The sequence below is a fragment of the Taeniopygia guttata genome, chromosome 1A (genome assembly GCF_048771995.1).
Source record: "Taeniopygia guttata chromosome 1A, bTaeGut7.mat, whole genome shotgun sequence".
NCBI classification, from domain to species: Eukaryota; Metazoa; Chordata; class Aves; order Passeriformes; family Estrildidae; genus Taeniopygia; species Taeniopygia guttata.
Window position 1 is genome coordinate 28,216,201 of NC_133025.1, and position 20,722 is coordinate 28,236,922.

The 20,722-nt window shown below is 38.0% G+C and overlaps 1 long non-coding RNA gene across 4 annotated transcripts in view; it reads right to left on the reverse strand.

Moving 5' to 3' along the window:
* Positions 1–378: 378 nt before the first annotated feature.
* Positions 379–20,722, reverse strand: part of LOC115491077 (uncharacterized) — a 40,756-nt gene continuing 20,412 nt past the window's right edge. Inside the window, exons 3-5 of one of the 4 annotated variants that reach the window (XR_012052955.1) lie at positions 5,124–7,159; positions 1,553–1,617; positions 379–1,234 (exon numbers count right to left, since the gene is read on the reverse strand). This is a non-coding gene — a long non-coding RNA (uncharacterized lncRNA). Of the gene's footprint in view, positions 1,235–1,552; positions 1,618–5,123; positions 7,160–16,039; positions 17,677–20,722 lie in introns of those variants that run through there. The other 3 variants (XR_012052953.1, XR_012052954.1, XR_012052958.1) reach the window with 3 other exon arrangements.

A 20,722-nucleotide genomic window follows, 5' to 3' on the forward strand; every position in this document is an offset into this window, starting at 1 on the left:
AAATAGTTGTATCTCTACTGGGTTAATAAATCAGAAACAGGCAAACATTAAATCTGAACAGTGTCCAGCTCTCTGTGTGCCTGCATTTTGCTGCATACTAATTTTCTCATTTTTTGTGAGAACTGCATCAAACACAGATCAAGTTCTGCCTCAGAGGCTGCATGAAAATCAAATCACATGTGGCTTTTGTTTTATTTGCTGGGAGCAATCATCTCCAGACTATGTTTAGAGCTTCTAGGGGATGCAGCAGAAGAGGTACAAATCAAGGTAAGATGCCTTGGTCAGTTTCTTAACAGGTACTTGTTTTAACAGCAATAAATAAGCATCACTTGAAAAGTATAAGGCAATAGCCAAGAACAGATCAGAAGAGCTGCATGATTGGTCTTTGTTTTATTGGGCATGATCCACCTGATAGTTATTTCCAGTTTAGCTGGACAGATTGCTAAGTTAGGAGCCAGCCCATTAGAGCCCTGTAGCCCAGAGTTTCATTAGCTTCTTGCAAAATGCTTATTATAAAATATGTGCTCCTGCACTGTTGGCATCCTGTCACATTGCATACATACATGCAGATCTGAAGCCCAGGCAGAGAGCTCCCTCACCAGTCAGAGGATTCAGTTCTCCTTCCCTGTGACCTCTGCTTCAATGGACTGTAGCACTGGTTTGTTACTGGCTACTTTTCCCTAGACTTTTCACACTCAGAACCAATGTCTATTTTCTTATTCACCAACTAACTTGAGTGCAACTCTTTCCAAAATATGTCCATATTAGTCCCCATTTATGTCTTGTCTATTAGTTTTCATTTGCACACATCTCTGTGTGCTTATTGGGGTGAGGACTCTGGAACACATTATCTGTGTCCAAGTTTGCATCTCAACAGACCTGCATTGTTTGTTCTGATTCAGCGGTTGTGGATTAATTTCCAGGCATGCAGTGCAATATCTGAGAGATCCTGGACCCCCCAGCAGAGTCAACAAGGCTGACCATATGGTAGTTCTCTGGAATTTCTCTGGAAGTTTTCTACTTCAGGAAGGAAGACAAAAGCAGCTTAGGCACAGGAACACATGCACACACCAAGGTCTTAAGACATGCTTCTTCATTGAGCTCTTCTTCTAATGACTGAAGAGTGCCACTTCTGTCTAGCTTCAGCCACCCCTTCCACCCAAGGTCTCTCATATAACCAGTCCTGAGGGGTCCTGGCCAAGCTCTCTTGAGGGTGTTTGAGGAAGACATTCACCTGAAATGAGAAGATGTCTGACTTTACATCCACGGGTGCCACAGGAATCATCAACATCTGGTATGTTGAACACAGACAGATTTGCCCAACAAAACAGTGAGTAGTTATGAACTTTGTCGAAATAAGAGCGACCAAACACCACTTATGAAGATGGCTTCTCTAGTGGAAGTAAGAGGATTATATGTTTAATGCAAGAAACATACTGAAATATACTTCTAAACATAATGAGCAAATTAACATGGTCCCAATCTATAAATAAAAACAGCTTTTGACACAAACATTAACATACAAAATTAATATCTTCTGCAAGGCACTTACACAGCTTGAAGCACAATTGAGGATGGTTAACGAACCCCCTTGTGAATATTATCCAACAAGAAGACCTATGTCATCAAATATTTTTATTGTTAGTTGAGACTGCCTACACTCTATAATGCAGTTGTAACTGAGAGCTCAATATGTGATTCCTATTGCATTGTCTCCAAGTAAAACAAAATCCTAAAACAATCTAATTCTGCACTTATATATAATCCCAACCATGCAGAGCCATATTAACTCTGCCCTTACTTCACTATGCTTTTAACATGTTTGAAATTATGTGGCTAGGACAGATCTTGTACTTCATGACTGTTCAGGGAAGATGGGAATAATGACATTGTGCCATGAGCTGGAAGAGTTTCACTGTATTTGTTCTTAAGTGTCTTTGCATTGCTAATCATCAAACAAACAAATAAATAAATATCATCAGTAATGCAGACCCATTCAGAAACAGCATAAAAAGAATGACGTGGTTTATAGCTCTCTCACTGGTGACAGAGACATCAAATGCAGAAAATATTCAGCATTAATTCAGAGTCCATTTTGATTTGTTGTAGTCAGACAGGAAATGAGGTTTGAGTGACAACTTTATTTACTAAGTCATAGGCTGATGAAAATTTGAAACATCTATGCAAAGCAATGGAGCTTTTCATTAACAAGGCTTGATAAGATAAAGTAAAAATATGAGTAATTTTCATTAGCTACTTTTCAATAAAAAGCATGGAAAATAAATTATATTAAAACCCTGCTCTGCATAATGTTGTGTTCACAGAAGAAACCTTATCATGACACCTTTTAATAATATGGAACAACTATTGCAGAATTTGTTGTTTTATCAGTTTTTTTCCAGATATACTAATGGTTCTCTTCATTTTGCTTTCAGCCAAAGCTCCCATTTGTGATTTAGAGCAGTAGCTTCCCCAGTATTCTTACATCAGTGGCGCCTATGAAATATTTGGCAATTTAATTGCTGTGGACACTACTTTAACCAAAGGTGCATTTTCAGATGCAGACTCTCAAATGCTTTCAGAAAAGCTGGTATGTGTGCAGTGGCTTGTGTGCCCTGCAAGGACATTCATATTGTACCTAATGCTAAATTAAAACTACCAGAAAGAGTCAGAGATAAAAAAGGTGAGGAGAGTGCATAGCCCCAGGGCACTGCAATGAATACAATTCTCATGGAAGATGTCATTATTGCTGGCATTTGAGACTGAGAATAGGAAAATTTATAATGAACCTGTCATAATAATAGTAATAACAATTATTTAGAATAATTTTTAAATTAACCTTATTAGTAAACTCATTTAAGTTTGTCTTTCCCTAGTTCCCAGCAGAGGAATTGTTTAGAGGGATAACACAAGCTATATGTTTCCTCCTCTTCTGAGGTTTCCTTGAACTCTACACACAAATCAATTTACCTCCTCCATTTTCATACAGGTGGCAGCTTCTACATAGAAATTTTCCTTTAAACAAAAGCCAATTAAAGGTCTGGCAAACTGTTTTCAGAAAAAAAAAAAAAAGCTGCAGGTTTCAAAGCACTGAAAACCAGAGCCAGCTACAGAGAGGAAAAAAAAATCCAACCTGTTTTCTTTTTCCAATTTAAAATCAGACCTATCTTGGTGCAGGATTTTTCTAAGTGACATGGGACTAAAGGAACACACTGTAGTTAAATATAGAAGAATAATAATTTTCCTTGGCTTTCTGAAGTAGCACACAAATATCTGTGAGTAATGCCACAGTGAGCAGGACACTTTATAAAACCCTAACAACTGTCACACATGGGTTATAAGGTCTTTTCTCATCCATAAGACAAGCTGGAAGTCCATCTCATGGATGCAATCTGAGAAAATGTTATGAAGTTTCCCACAAAATAAAAAATGAGTTTCACATGTTATTTTATTTCTCAAGGGCATTTTGCTAAACACATGCATACACTCTCACAGATTACCCACATTAAAAAAAAAAAAAAAAAAAAAAGAAAAAAAAAAAAGAAAGAAATCAGTATCACAGGGATTTAAATGATGAAGTGTTCTTTAATTGCATGGTATATTCTTTTTGATTATATATACAATGAAAATGTACAATTATACACTAATGCAGCTCATGGCGTATTTCACTGCTTTTTCCTGATTGCATTCAAAGCACTGTAGGTAAATTTTATTATTGCCTCGTGGAGGATAAAACTGAAGCATGGAGTTCATGATTAAAGGCCATAACAATTTATCTCTTGTTTCCTAAATGAAGCATCCAAACCCAAGCCCACTGCAGTAGTTGTGTAGCTGGGCTTCAAGTAAACTATTCTTCTGCAGCTCAACATGTGGCTGCTTCTGACTTTGCTTTTTGAGCTCAGCAGAGGCTGTAGATGGTCAGCATTTCCAAAAACCAAAATCTCCTGATTCACCCTTTAGGCAATCAAATTTAAGCCTCTTGTTTTAAATTAAGTTCTTAAAATTTTCTGGGGGAATGACTGAAAAAGTCACGAGCGGCAAGCCCACTGCCCTAGCCAATGACCAAAGGCATGCAGAACAGCCTATGAGGCACGGGTCCCTTGGTACTAGTTTTCCAAGGGGCTGCCCTCACTTCCAGAGACCTACATCATAATGGAACTGCCCTGCTGGTAGCTGCCACCATCCAGCTGAACATACAAATACAAGTTTTCACCAAAAACATTGGCTTCCTATTTACACTTGACTCCCATGCCAAGTGTGGCCTCTGTCCATGATAAAGGAAAGCATAGCCTGGGGCCTGAATGTCTTGGATTCCACCTTCCACCTCATGCTTATCCATGGTAACTGGGGTCATGCAGAGTGCTGACCCTAGTAATCCTCATATAGGAGCACTAGTGGCTCCTCTGCAAAAGAAGCCCTCATGCACTTAGAGGCAGACTCAATTCAGATATCTTTCCGGCACATGGGGTGCAGGATATTTCTGTTCTCTGAGATGGGGAGGGGGAGTTGGCAGGGATCTCCATTCCAGTCATCTTTCTGTATTTTGCAATTGAAACGAGATGAATCTTTGTGCATTTTATTAAATTGCACTGAAGGAAGTCAATAGAGCACCTTTGGTTGATCTAAAAATAAATAAAACTTGCTTTGAAGAGGCTGTCAGAACTCCAGCCAAGCATGTATCTGAGCTTGAGTAGTATTTGACTTGAAGCTTTGCAGCACTGATTTGAATCTTCTCAGAGGTGAGAGAGGAAAACCCCCTTACACGCCACTTGTTTGGCAGCCAGAGCAGCCAGGCTGCCCCTGGTGCAGCTCTGCTTCTCCCCACGTGTTCCCCCACGGAGGGTCACTGTGAGCCCTGCTGCCATATCACCCCTATATGAGCCCATATCACTGTAGCATCATCCCAACTTTGCAGTGCAGAATTCAATAAAGCAAAATATCCTGTTGGAGAAAGACTAATGAGTAGAGCAGACACCCTAAAAATGGTAACTGACTGGGGGAGGGATGAGCCCTCAGCTCCACTACCCATAAGCTCTGGGTCATTCAGCTGCAAGTGGAAGACAGGAGACCATGGGAAAGCAAATTTCTTGTAGGATGAGAAAGTACAATGCGACACTACTTACCAAGCATTCTGTCAGTGTGCCATGTGTATATTTAGGAGTGTAAGCAATAGAAGGAGAGGGGGGGAAAGGGGTTTAAAGCATAAAGGGATAGAGACCCATGTCTGCAATTCCCTTGGCCCCACACCTTGCCACAGCTCTGGGCTCCACACCATTGATACCTGTAAAATCCTGGAGTGGAAACAAAAGTATGAATAATAGGACTTTTTCAGCACTGTAACATTTCAGATACCAACATAAAATGCACGTTGTGAATGATTGCCAGGATCAGTTAATAGATCTTGCCATAGTCTCCATGACCGACAGGGCAGAGCAGGAACTTCCTGTGCCCTTGGGCGCTCCCATTTTGATGAAACATCTGAGAAATTTCCCAGAAGCCTATTACACTCAATCAATATGACATTGCTTCAACTAATGAAATTCTTTTAAGATCCAACATCCTTTGAATTGTGGATTAGAGAAGGCAGGTTAGTTCAGATACTGAACTACATTTTAAATTACATAATTATCTAGTAATATCGTTGTATATATTAGAACACCTATTTTCAATGAAAAATCCCAGTGTTCTTGAAATTCTGTTTTAAAAAGTATAAGAACTGATTATTTTAGTATTTTGAAATATTTTGAAAGCTTAAACAAGCTTTCAGGCTTGTTAATGTCATTCAAAGTAAATTGCATATTCTTTAGCATAGGAAAATAAATGAATACACCATGCAATTATTACTGACATCTAAAACTCTTGAAGATAAGGCAGGCAGAAGCATAACTACTTATGTGACTGTATTTATTGCTGGACTGAGGCATTTTATTGTACATAAAATGTTTTTGCATCATGAAACATGTATATTTCATTATATAAAACACTTTTTCTAAAGGAAATGTTATGAAGGCAAATAAGTAATAAATTATCCAGTCTTGATTTTCCTTGTTTAGATTGCCATAAGTCTTTCCTTGGGTTTTGTTACTGTATTAATTGTTCCCATATTTAATTTTTTTAATTTATTTTTCTTGTGTGACAATTAAAATGTTGAGGCTTACTGGAATGTGGTAGATATTATACTGATAAGACACTGCCAAATATTTTCACAAAATTCGTATGCAAAACTCTAGCATGTAATGTAATGTAAAAATTATTTTTATGTTGTAGCCTATCACAGTTACATCTACAAATGCATTTTAGTCCAAGTCCCTTCAACCAATCTTACATTTTAAATTAGTAGGTTATGTCAGTGAGGTACTGTTTCTCTGTGAAACTGAAATATGTCAGACTTTTTTGGAGTAAAATCTTAAAAGGTCTCAGGATTATTGCATTAGGTTTGGGCTAGGTTTTCATTTGTTTGTTTGTTTGTTTGGGAGTGGGGTGTTCTAAAATAAAGAAAACAAGCATAGACAAGACAATGAAGCTGAGCTCTGTTTTTGCAGGTTCAGTGAGTATGGACATAAAAGGCCATTCCCCATCCCATTTATATTACAGAATCACAGAATAGATAAGATTGGAAAGGCTCACAATGGATCATCTGATCCAACCTCTCTGCTCAAGCAGGGTCATTCCCGAGCACAAGGCACAGGGTTGTGTCCAGACAGTTCTTGACTATCTCCAGTGAGGGAGACTCCACAACCCCTCTGGGCAATCTGTTTCAGTGCACGGTAAAGAAGTCCTTTGTCATATTTAGGTGGAACTTCCTGTGCATCACTTGCTGCCTGTTGCCTAATAAGTCTAATAAGACTGCCACAGGCATTAAAAAAAGTGAATTTTATAATAAAATTATTATATATGCATTTCAATTTCAGTAATTTTTAGGATGAGATGATGAGATGAGATGTAGGATGAGATGATGAGATGAGATGAGATGAGATGAGATGAGATGAGATGAGATGAGATGAGATGAAATAGAAGAATATTTGGGGCTATGCCTTATTTTTCAGCTGTGTCCATTCAGAAGAACTGTAGGAATTGAATGGCAAGTCTGACAACTCTTGGGGAAGCTCCCTGAAGAGGTGAAGGAAAATTTGTAGATGTTCAAATCAAAGGGATTTTTCTGCTTGGAAAAAAAAAAAAAAAAGTCAATGTGAGCATACAGATTATTTTCATGAATTAAAATGGCTAAAATATTCAATGCAAGCAGACCTGATTTGATCATGAGATCATTGAATTCAAACCCTTTTAACCCGTACATTAAATGAACCACAAAGAAAAAGCAGTACCTTTTCCCTAATTACAGTTCCAGCATAACTCGATCACAATTTTTCGTAGGACAGTGTTAGTTATAACTTCCCACGCACAAAAAAATCATTCTCAAAAAAAAAAGAATGCAAACCTGTATAAGGGAACTGTATGGATCACAGCCTGGCTGTCAGCCTAGACCTAATCTATAGATACATCCAATTCTTCTCATGGGAAAGTATCATGTCAAATTTTGTGTGGCCTTGTACAAGGATTAATGTACAATGCAGGAAGCACTGTACATTAATTTCTTTCATGGACTTAGGTAAAAGACTACTTCACCAATGAACACCACTTCCCAGCTGTCTTGGACCATGTAAGACAAACTCATGCACTAGACTCTTGCTGGACTTTCAGTCAGAGCAGTGTCTCTCCAAGTCCTTGAAGACTCCAGTAAGCACGAGCCATGAACATTTATTTTAACAATGAATACTCTAAAAATCTTGGGTTGAGGAAAAACAGCAATGGAGAACAAAAGGGTCATCAGAACAATAAGGTGATAAAGACATGATAAAATAGATAAAAATCTTTAAATAGGAAACAGCCAAATTCTCATATTAAACTTCTTCAGAAAAGTCAATAGCAGCATGATCTGTTCATTACAGGAACACAGCTATGAAGCCTTTGTAGAACACTCACCAGCTGAAATTCAAGGGACATCTCATCATTGGTTCAGCTCCACAACATGGAATATGCTAGTATCGTGAAGGACATTGTTCAACTGCTTTCCTCCATTTAAATTGCCTGTGTCCAAAGTCAAAGTCACTTAATTGTGGACTGTGACTGAGGGGTGTTTGAGAAATGTCTTCTGCAGCCTGGAGTTGGCACAGCATGAACACAAAGCCTCACAGGTCTCAGAGCTTTTGCAGCTCTTTCGTTTAAAAAGCGATATCACCTTAGTTATGACATTTTCCCTTTCTTACATATTCAAGCACCTCTGATCAGTGCTCTTTCCTTCAACAGCAGAGGCAGAAACTGTGAGTACTAGGAAAAGTGGGACCTTTAAGACTGGGATACTAAGCATGACCAAGGACATCTATTTCTCACTATTAGCTAATGCAGAAGACTGTAAGCATAAACCAATATCCATTAATGCAAGCGGTAAAAGGCATGAAGGAAATTGCACAAGAATATGAGGGGGAAATGTCCTGGTTTTCTGTGTAGCTGAGTAAACAGTCTTCTGTTTAAAACAAGTTTTTCCTCATAACACTACAGTTTTACATTATAAAGCATATTATTCAGTGACTTAGTTTCCCCAGATGTCATATCAAGAATTTCAGTTTGCATGGGAAACATGGCTGGTAAATACACCTGTGGAAAAAACCATCCCTGGAGCACTAAATAGGTTATCGGGTCACTGTTAAGTTTAATTCTCACTTGTTCTTTCCCTTTCCAAAATTTCACTTAAAAGTTTCTATCAACTGACCAAATTTTTTTTTTTTGTATAATGACTTAATTTATTTAATATTTATAGTTCTAATGCTTTTAGTGGAATAATTTTAAAATATGCTTTCAGGATCACTTTTTCTGTTAGGCTTTTAAAACAGACTACGTCCAGGGTCTTTGCTTTCTGAGTACACAAATTTTGCCTCTGAAACCAAAAACAATTTAAAACATATGAAATGCAGTAGAATTAATCTGTCCAGAACCAAAAGAAATACTGTATTTATACCAGCTGATTTATATGTTTGATATACAGTGTGTGCCCTGGTTTATAATTTTTAAGGTGTGTGAAAGGGTCACATTATATATTACAAAAATAGCAAGGCAATGATTTACAAGGCTTCACATTGTGCCTATTGACCCTCTCAATAAGAGAGGGCTGGTAATTGTAACAGCACTGAAAAATTAAACCCATGGGAGTCAATTTAATGTAGTATAAACTCTTTAACAACCAGCAAAATAGCCATATCAGCTGTTTCATCCTTAGATTATGTTTCAGTTGTAAAGTGCAGTTTTTAATAAAAAGTGCACAAGCTTTCTTTATTCTACAAAGCTCCTGTTTCCTCCTCCATGGAAGCAGCTGCTCCCTACTTTTCTTGTGGCAAAAAAAAAGAAGCATTGTGTTATCACTGGTCCCCTCAGTGGGAGAAGAAAGAAAACAGAGAAAGAAACTGCTTAACAGCAGTGCAAATCATTTTGTCTAGTTCCCTTCTGAAAATTAATCTCTGAGCTCTGAAGAAAATATATACATCTGTTTGTCCTTTGTTGTGGACAAATACATTAGTCTGTCCACAAGGAAAACAATATTAGTTCATGTACAGCTTGAAATAATCAATATCTAAGACAACAATTGGGTAATGTTTCATGTTAACACAGTCACTGTGAAAATGAGCAGTTAGGGGCAAGAAATCTCTTTTAATTATCACAGATGTGTTTGTGGACATTCCAGAAATAATAGTATCTGAACACATCTGAGGCATTGTCAGGTAAAGGAGATACAAAAACCATTAAAACTGTGATGTTCCTCACAATTTAGCCCATTTTTTGCAGAATTATCGGGCTACCTTGTAACTTGCACAAATAAAAGCTGGAAAGAAAGAGTCTTTTCTTATCTCTAGTTTATCATCCCTAGGATGTTCACCTCATCGACTTTTTGCAGAGTCCAACAAAACTCAGCTTAGAGGGACACAGAAATTGCCAAAGCTATGTGTTAGTAGCCACTGTCCTCTATATAAAACAAAACCTATTGGAATAATAATGTGGCTAACATATCAGGTATTCTGATTTTGGCTTATACCTTAGGAAGGGCCTTCCAGAGTGAAAGTTAATGGCAAACACACAATACTGGAGATAGAGCTAGCACCTTTGGGCTGTAGGAAGAGCGTGGTTTTGGGTTTTTTTTAAGAAAAGATGGCCTCTTCATAGCTGTTGTTATGATTTTGTGAAATTTGGATGCTTACTGAAGGTTCATGCATTACACTAGAATTTATTTTACTGACTAGAGTAGCAAATGGCAAGATAGTTGAGGGCAAGAAGACTGGTGTCTGTGCGAAAGCATATGACAGACATGAATAAGGCAATCTGCATAATGCATGCTGGTGGGAGTTTTTTTTTCAATTTAACCCATCTGTGTGGGAAGTTCATGATGGCATTTCCTTTATAACTTATTTTTCTTACAGAGTTGCAGAATAAAATTGTTGATGGTGTAGCAGTAGACATATTTTTTTCTTCTTGTGAAAGATCGGTAAACATTCTGTCTCTAATTCTCATTCCACTTCCATATTACATATGGAAAGAAGAGATCTCTTCAGAGTGTGTTTTAAGTCATAGTTTGATATGCTGTGTACTGTAGCAATCTCCACACATACATTTTAAGTCCCACTCGATCTGTTGATTATAATGCCCTGGAGAGACAAAATGGATTAATATTTCAGCACTGTGCCTGTTAATGGTTAACAATTTCACTGGAACATTATATTCCCATCCTGATAGTAGATGAGCTGAAGTAGCAGGGTTGATTATATTAGCTTGTCAAAAAAGATATAGGCATAGTTAGTGAAGCTTTGATAATAGATAAAATTAAGGAAGTACTGTAAAGTAATAGATGTCTCTTTATGCTTTTTCTGATTCTAAGATATTTGTCAGATCTCAGACAAACCCATAAAAGACAGGTGAAAATTATCTGTTACAACCAGTCAGTGTTTGCAGCAGGAGAGCAGGTTGTACTATTGCTGGGACGTGAGGAAAGCAAATAAAGATTTAAAAAATTCAGATTGCTAAGGGTATTTTTCTAAAATACACATATGTGTATTTTAGAATTTAGCCTCCAAGGCTCCTGCTTTGTTTTGTTATGGAAACCCAAAACTAAGTTAAATGCTAGCGAAGTGGACAGTGGTTTCAGCACCAGCTTTGAAGTGCACATGACCATCTCAAAGAAGAGTGGAAGTAGATTCTCAAATTCTTTACCACAGTATTAAATACTATTTTAAGACATCGTTATCAAAGAAACATTTTCCCTTCGCCTTCTTTGTTGTTTGGTCAGAATTTTCAGAGTGTTCAGTGGGTATCTGAATCTTTAGAAAGTGGAATCAACCACTCTATCAGTAGCATTGTCTGGAGTCAAGGGGGCAATGAAAGAGATTGTATTTCTTCTTTGGTTTGAAAGGGCTTTCTGAAGAGGTAAGTTTCTAACCTCCTATACCTCAGTTCCCTCGGTTGCACACATCTGAATATAAGTCCCCAAAATCTATGAGAAAGGTATCCCAAGCATTCAACCTGAACTGCTTGGGTCAAAAATTAAAGAGAAAAAACAGGGTAAAATTAACTCCAAAAGAGTTGTATTAAAGGTCCTTGTATTGCTGAACATATGGCTGGTGGAGATAGAGGATTTTTAATCATTTACTGTCCTGTCACCACAGGAAGCTCATGCTGGGCCCTCTGAAGTTTCACAAATCACTGCAAATGAATAATCGTGTGGAAGGTCACGTAAGAAATGTTCAATAATGAAGCGACTGGGACAGTATCTTGACACTTGTGATAATAAATATTATCAATAACATCAGCTAGAGTTCAGAGAAACACCTGAATTTCACATGTCAAAACTGCTAGTGAGAAGTATTGGAAAACCTTTTAGACTGACATTTTCCTGGGAGAGGTGATCAGCTCCAGGAATCCTTGTGCCTCAGGCATAATTCAATTCCTTCTCTATCCTTCGTCTCCTTGATCATAGAAATTAGAGCTGGAGGAGACTCCCAGGTCACCAGATTGCTATGTATTTTCAAGCCTTTCCCAGTGCTCATTTAATGAGAGAAAGTCCACTCAATAACACTTGTACCATTTCTTTCAGGAGACCATTTCACATCTTTACAGGAGAGAAATAACCCCTCTTGCAGAATCTTCAGCGGCCCCTAACAGCAGTATCTAGTAAAGTAAAGTGTTGCTGTACTGTGAGCTGGAAGCAAATTACATCTGCTTTGCAATTTCCAGTGGTGTAAGTTAAGTGCACACAATGTGGAGTGACATAGACTCTCGTCCTTCGGATTTCACTTAAGAAAAGTGCTGTAATAGTTGAATGTCTCCACTCTTTTGCTTTTTCTTTTCGCTTCTTTTATAGATCCTGTACATTTGTGAAGTCTTAAATCCTTGCAGGAGCTATAGTCATATATCACATCAGCCATTGTGCAGAGGGAGAAGTCTCAAGCCTGTTTTGACTAATATTTCCAAGCACTGGTTTCTTAAAGGATTTTGCAAACAAATATGTTGCAGTGATAAATATACAGAAGTAGAAAATCAAATAACAAAATCACTTTAGGCCTACTAATAGCCATCTTCAAGCCTATAGTAACAAATCTCCTAGACCCAGCTAAGACCAAGATAAAGAACTCCAAACAAAGGGGGAAAAAAAGATGATGTTCAACATTGTAGCTTATGAGAATGAGCTTAATAAATGACCTCATGTTTGTGGTCTCCAGTCTCTGCCATATTGTCCGTGTCCCTGAATCCATAAACAATTCAGTTTATGGACATGGAAATCCTATTCAAATTTTCAAATGGCTTCAGTTCTCCTAATTTCAAAGCCTACCTCTTTCTTGTGACTTTTGACACAAGCTGAACCAAATATCAGATATTAAAAAATAGCCACCATAAGCTGAGTCTCTCTAGTTAATTTCCATAGGTTTCCACTTGTCACTGAGCTGGAATGGCTTGATGTATGTGCGTATGTCATGTAATCCGCAGGTGAAACAAAAAAGCATTAGCTTAAAACATTGAAAAGATCACAATTGCCATTTTGTGTAAGTAGCATTGAGATGAGGCTGGATAAAATAAAATATTTCTTTCTAGTATAAACCACCTCCATTATTTTAGCTAACACATTTTACTTCTCACTTGTAACAGACAAGGAATATTCATGCACAGCTTCTCTGCCAGCTGGTAACTCCTTACGTCTCAGTGATTTTGTTGCTAGCAATAGTCCTGTTAGATCCATAGTTTGGAAGAAGCAGGAGGCAGGCTATGAAACCTTTCCAAAAAGAGAGAATGGGCATGGAGCATTTCTTGCTCTTCTTTAATGTGACACATCTTTCCAGCCCAGCGCTCTCACATAAGGGAATGAATCACATGCCAGGCAAGAGGGGTCAGCCAGCACCAACACGGCTTGCTCACATGTAGCTTAATGCCATGAACATGAAAGTATGTCTGGTTTCTTTATTTATACATCAGTGAAGGCATGCTAGGTGCCAAATAAAGCCAAATAAAGATTCAAAGCCAAATAAAACCTGCTGGTTTTATAGACTGTCATTACTGGATGAAGGTTTCTCATTTTACTTTGAAACACTGAGGCAAGATAGCTTTAGTGGTGATTTCAATCCTACAATGCAAACTGTAAGATCTGTTATAAGCAGTATTTGAAAAAAATGCACGTTCTACATTGAATAATTGCTATAAATGCCTTGAGATTTAAAAATAATTTTGAGATGTTGCAAATAATTTGGCTGAATTTAAGTGCAATTTGATATGTCAGTTCTACTGGGGTGTTTTGCATGTAGCCTGGCCCCAGGTCTCTCTGCAGGTCTGCTCTTCAGTCAATGTTAGCCACAAAAGCAACAGTACCTGCATGTACAATATACAAACATCTGGGTCAATCTCAGGTCGAAGCTCAACTAAAGGAGGCAGCATGCAATAAATATAAATGAAGTATATTACTATGATAAATAAAAGTGGGCTACATTAACGCAAACAAGCTTGACTGATAGCAAGTACCTTTCCAAGACATAGGGTCAAGCTTGGTGCATCAGTGAGGCTGAGGAGCTGAATGAGATGTATTGCTGCAAGCAACATAGAGATAAAAATCTCCACATAGTCTATAGTAGAGTCATCCTGTCAGTAGATGTTCTGTTCCTATTTTCAAATCTTAGCTGTAAATGACAAAGAAAGTGTTATTTCTTTCCTGCTACACCTTTTTTTCCACAAGCATCTGGAATCAGTAGGTTTTGTTAGGTTTCATCATTGACGCTTGCTCTCCTTTCCATTCTTTTTTCTCTGCGATACTTACTGCCAGACAAATGATCTTTAAAAAAATACATGAGTTTCTTTAGCTATATCATACCAATATTTGATGTTTTTATTTAGAAGACACAAACTTTGGAAAAATATAGCAAGAGTAATTTCTGATGGAGATATGATTTTCTGAAGTTTTGTGTGTAGTTTGTATCCAGTGGTGGGCTGAGTCCTAACCACTAACTCCATATAGCATAATTCTGTGCAGACAGGGAGCAGTTAAATCATGAACCTACCTGCTGGGTAGGTTTTCAATGAGGGTGCCTGGAGTACTGTGAAAACAGAGCCACTCCCTAAAATGTGGACAAACTTTGTGCTCAAGCATGTAGGATATTGCTGAAGGACTCAACACTAAGTTACATATCCAGAATTGCCCTTTGGGGGATTGTGATGCAGAGAAGCACAGTGAGCAAAACTTGGACCAGATTAGACAAAAGAAAACAAACAAATAAATAAACCCAACAACAACCACAAAAGAGGGGGGAAAAACCCAAGAGGGACAAGTCAAAAAAATATGGATCCATAGGATTAAGTAGGACTTAATCCATAAATTTTTTATTTGTCCCTCTTGGGTTTTTTTACTTAATCCTATGGATTAAGTAGTCCTATGGATTAAGTCTAATGCTATGGATTAAATCCTACTTATTCCTATGGATTAAGGAGTGGGAGGCACAATTTGTACCACATCTGATTTCTTTTCCCATAATTTAAGAGAGGTCTGGAGAATGAAGTAAGTGTGATGAAATGGCAAGCAGCAACACACAAGTCTTCTGTATTTGGAGTGCAAATGACTAGTGACATAGGATGTTCTGTAAAATGATGTCCATGAAAAGCAGGCACATGGTGAATCATTTATCCACTCAAAAAGGTTTGCAAAAAGACTGTTGCAGAACTCATCTTTGGGCTGATATCAGTGCTATTTAATGTAGTTTCTAGCAAGCCATTTATCATATTTATGGCTACACCTAATCCTTTTTACTATGCTCTTTTTTCAAAAGTTCTCCTAGAGAAAGGCTGTTCCACAGCTTTATGAAGCTATGAACTGGAGAATAACACATGATCTAAAGCAAATGGAGGTGAATTATGCCCACATTATACTGGTTACCCAGGCCTGTCAAAGAATGCCAATGCATCAAGCACTAGTGACCAACTTTGCCAGGCCTACAGATTTTAGAACAAGTAATAAAATGCAATTGAAGGTGTGTAGACAAAGATCCCTTCATGTTATCCTGCATAAATAATCTTAGCAAATATATATACTTGCATCACTTCTTTGAAAACAGAAGTCTCATCCTCATCTGTGCATGAGTTCTTGGATTTTCAACAACATAAAAGAAGCACTGCCTAACCCTTCTGAATAACGATTTCCTCAGAGACTACACTTAAAAAAATTATTCAGAGCTTGTGAAGAATGTAGCTGGCTTTCAGAATACTAATTGTCTTTCAATAATTTGGGTTGTTGAATAAAATCCAAACACCAAGTAGCAGCTGCTGGACCACACACCATGTGAATGAAAGAAAAAATGGTTTTGTTGAGAGATTTCTCAGGAGTTTCATACCATGCAAATCCTTCTATTTCAGCTAAATCCCTGGAGTATGTAATCCTGATATAGTTAAACTGTTATTTACTTCCCAAGAAGCTTACTTTGCTGCATGCTTGGTGTGCAATTAGTTATGAAGGAAGTCCTGTCCCTTTGGAAAGCAGAAAACAGCTTGTGGTATCTCAGCTGACACCTGATCTGCATTTCTTTTTTAGGAGTAAAATTCATTGAAATATTACATAGATACTCTGAGGAGGTAGAAAACCTAACAAGAAATTCAGTTTGCTTCTATTAGATCAGACAGAGTGTCCATTCTCCCCTGTATCTGGGATAAGCCGGAATATAACAGTAATGGAAGAGTCCAGTGATGCTTCCTCAGTTTCTTGGATTTCCTGAGCCTCAACAGAAGAGACAGGTCTGTGGTTAATTAATGGTCTTTTTCATTAATGCTTTCAATTGCTTTGAAAATCCATTGATATTTTGACATCTGCTACATTTTGTGGAAATTAATTTTAGCCAAGAAATTAACATCTTCAGTTATCTTTAATGATTGCAAACTTAGAGAAAATTTGAACTTTTCGGGATTGAATCCTTAGGCTTCCTGTGATTTTTGCATCACTCTAACCTCTCACATCAGAAGTCCTTCAAAAAGAATAGGCTGCTGCCTTTTCATTTTTTGTTTTATCTAACATGGGAAGGGGAGCAGGGGGCACATAAAGAGCACTTTTACAATTTGTTCATTGCTTAGGATGGAGGATGATATATTCTGAGCAGTGTTTTTGGATAGGCACATGAAAAAAACAAGGAGACTGTAAATTAAAAAACTTAGTCACAGTTATTGAGGTACCTCTGTCTGTAAATCTGCCTTTCATATTTTGTTCTACTTTCATATTTTCTGTATTACACCTCAGTTTGTTTTGGGGGTGGTCAACCCAATTGTTATGTTAGTCAACATTTTGTCAGTGGTGGCATTTTTGTTTACTTCTGTGCCAATGAATGACACAAGATTCTGTAAAACATATGCATTCATGGATGATTATTGGTGCCAAGTTGCATAGGTCAGTCTATTACCATGACTTTAAGCGATTTACTGCACACTTCATTGATGTGGTGGCATTAATTGTGGAAGGCAGTAATAAGACAAATGCCTTACAAAAGCCAGCTTAGCCAGACCAACAAAATTAATTATTCCCACACATGTAGTTGAGATTATTAGAAAATCATAATTTTTGTCATAATTAACTGAATCCTGTCTTGGTTTAGTACTATTTTGTCTAGGTCTGATTGCCTAAAGACTACCTGTGCTAGAGACACCTGGATAATCTGACAACTCTTTTAAGATCAGTTTGCTGGAGTTTTTAGGTACGAGTTACTCAGGCGAGCGGATTTGAAGCAATTATCAACCATACAAGCACTGTTGTTTTAAAACATCTTTCTCAGCTCTTAACTAAGTACTTCATTATCTTCATGTGAAATAAGAACTTCCTCTAGTTGAATTTCAAAAACAGAACAGGGATTTATTTATTGTACATTCCTGCATTTCTTGTCCCATTATTAATGGCATTATCATTTCTAGTTATGGGCTTGTATTATAGCTGGGATTTCATTTGTTCCTACTACACTTTTTAAAAGCTTCTCATTATATGTTTCCCAGAGACATGATGCTATTATCTTCTCTTATCAATTATGGTCACTTCACAAACTATATTGGTTATTATATGTTTATTTATTTTCTCATTTGTTCCATTCTGTTGGATTTCTCCCATTTGTGGTAGCTTCTTTCAATTCACCCCTGAAAAAAAAAGAAAAAAAAAACCATCTAGGGACAAAGTTTCTTCTCTCTTGACTGTGAACTCATTGATACCTTGCTATATAACAAACCTTCTTGAAATCTAAATTGAGTTTTACAATAATATTTTTTTCCTAGTTTACTCTGTTGTCTTTTGACTCCTTCAAAAATACCAGATCTGTATAGTCCAGATTGCCCTACTCTTTGGCCACAATAAATGTAATCATCAAAATTTTGGTCTCTGTACAAGCAGCATTTTGTTCCAGCCCAGTGATTTATTTATCTTCACATCCCACAATAAAACTGAAAATAAATTCACTTTGCAATATCTTCTGAATCAGAATATTTTAAATTTTGGGGTTTTAGTAACTGTAGTGATCTTGTACAAGTGATAGAAGGAAACCCTTAGAGTCCATGTCCCCATGTTAGGAGTCTCTATCACCTACCAGCCTTCCTCATGCTGCTTCAATTTAATTGTCTCTTGGCTGCGCCACATAGTCCTTATATATAAAAAAAAATTCCCCTCACAGGAGTAGGATACAAATTATTACATTATTTGTGGACAGTGATGGCAAAGCTGAAGTGAAGATGGAGAAACGAGCAATGCCACTGCAGCAGTAACGTAGTGCCCTCTCCTCTGCCCTCCCTCCCCACCCAGCCCTGCTCCAGTGCAGAGCTGCCTCCAAGGGGTGCTGGGTAAGCGGAGGGGGGGAACTGCATTACTCCCCATGAGCTTGTGTGCACACAGAATGGTCATCTCTGTAAATACAAGCCACTCCTAATGAGTAAATAATTAGGTTAATAGTCATTAACCTAAAAACATTTAAAAATTGGGAGGTCTTATCTGTTGCAAGATCTGTGAACTCAATTATCTGCGGTTGGTCTACCTCTACTGAGGTCACTGTGTGTAGCTTCACAAGAAAGCTTTAGAAGATCTTTTAATGTCAAAATAATATGAAGTTTCCTTTTAAACAAGTGGGGCTTTATTTGTTGCACCTAAGCGGAAATAAATGCCATTCTGGCATATTTATTTGTTTTATGTCAGACCTTTGAGCAAAAGCTATTAGTGATTTGGAACCAAATGTTCTTTGTCTTTGGCCTGAGGCAGGGGAACATGATGATCTTGAAGTCCAAAATTACATTACTGTAACATAAATCAAAATTTTGATGATGTTGAGTAAACAAATTATAACATGTAAATTAAGATTAGTATGTGACAGTATGGGCAGTGGTATGGAAACATGGCCCATTCATTTTTCCCCTATAGCCCCACTGTTTGAAAAAATATGCCACACCAATATTCAGCTGGCTATAATTCTATATTTAATATGGTCCTGCATTTTTGGGGTGTTGCCTGTTGCTAGAAACAGTTTCATTTGGAAGCATTTCTGTAGGAGCAAGAAAATTAAGACCATTCAGCCTTTGTTGTTTTAGCAGCTCCACATGGATCCTGGACCTTGATTACAGCTAGTGGAGAGCAGGCATGGTCATTCATAGAATTATAGAGTACCAGCTTGGAAGGGACCTCAAGGATCATCTGTCCAACCTTTCTTGGCAAAAAACACAGTCTAGACAAGATGGCCCAACAGTCTGTCCAGCTGAATCGGCCACTTCCTTGGGGAGTTATTCCAATGGCTGTGTATCCTCATTGTGAAAAATGCTCCTCTTGTGCTGCTACAGTACAGTTCTTAAAATTATTAGAAATTATTCTGCCCAAATTAGGGTGCAAATGAGAGCATAACCAAAGTCAATAGTACAGACCTTATTTAATAGTAAATAATGAGAGAGAGGGAGCAAGAGAGAGAAAAAAGAAATAGAAAGAAATAGAAAAGAGGCAGGGGGAATTTTTCATCACATGGAGCAAGGCCTCAGAAGCAAGTCTGGGGAGCACTTCAGGGGGTGTTTGATGGATTATTAAACCCCCTCATCTGCTGCTCACGTGAATGTCCCATGGATGTAGCCTTCCTGGGACTGGGGGTTTCACAGATAAACCAGTCTGTGTAAGGGAGGATGGGTGTTAACCTGGACTCTTTGGGCAGTGGTCTACCCCACCACAAACCAAGCCAGGGATGATTTCCTGCTGGGTCTGGCTTTCTTGTGGATTCATTCCTTTCCCCCAGACTTGTTTGCTTCTCTCTAGACAGATGGTTGAACAGTAGTGTTCCCTTTATCTTATCTAGGCAGCTTAACTCACAATCCAAAGTTCCAGTCTTCAGGGAGGCTTAGGCCATGGTGATTGTAGCCTCTTTATACAGTTTTTGTTACAATGGGCCAAAATCCTTTATAACTATATTTAAGGCATGAACCATTTCAGTCTCTGACATGTGCCCTATTGGAATGTCCCCTGAAGTAACCTGTTACCCCTCCTCTTTTCCATGTAATTCCTTGGAAAAATAGGGTCTCTATCTTTTCTATAGCCATCCTTTAAATACTTGAACATGTGCTAAGATCTCCTTTAAGCCTTTTCTTCTTGAGGCTGAACAAAACCAGTTCACTCAGCCTTTCCTCACACTGAGCTTTGCAGTCTTTTTGTCACCCCTTCTCTAGATGGTCTCCAGCCTGTCCATATCTTGTGTAGCACAGACCAAAACTGAACACGATATTCCTGATGTGGCCTGACAAACACTAAATAGAATAGCATAATGACTTTTTTATAATGTCATAAGGGCTGGTGATGCCCTTGATGCAGCCCAGCATGCTGTTCACTTCCTCTGCCACAGTAACCCAATTTGCTCATATGAAGCTTCTTGTCCACCAGGATCCCTAGGTCCCTTTCCACTGGGCTGCTCCTCAGCTGGGTAGATCCCAGCTTGTGCTGCACTCATGGATTATGTTTTCACAGGTGCAAGACCTGGGAAAACATAATACACTTCTTGTTGGACTTCATAAGGTTTTTGTTAGCCCAGTCTTCCAGTCCATCCACATCTTTCGACTCTCCCTTCTGAAGTGTCCGCTTTCCCACTCAGTTTGATATAACTGGAAACTCTGTCAGTCTACACTTGATACTATCATGCAGATCACATATGAAAATCTGAAACAGTGTCAGGCG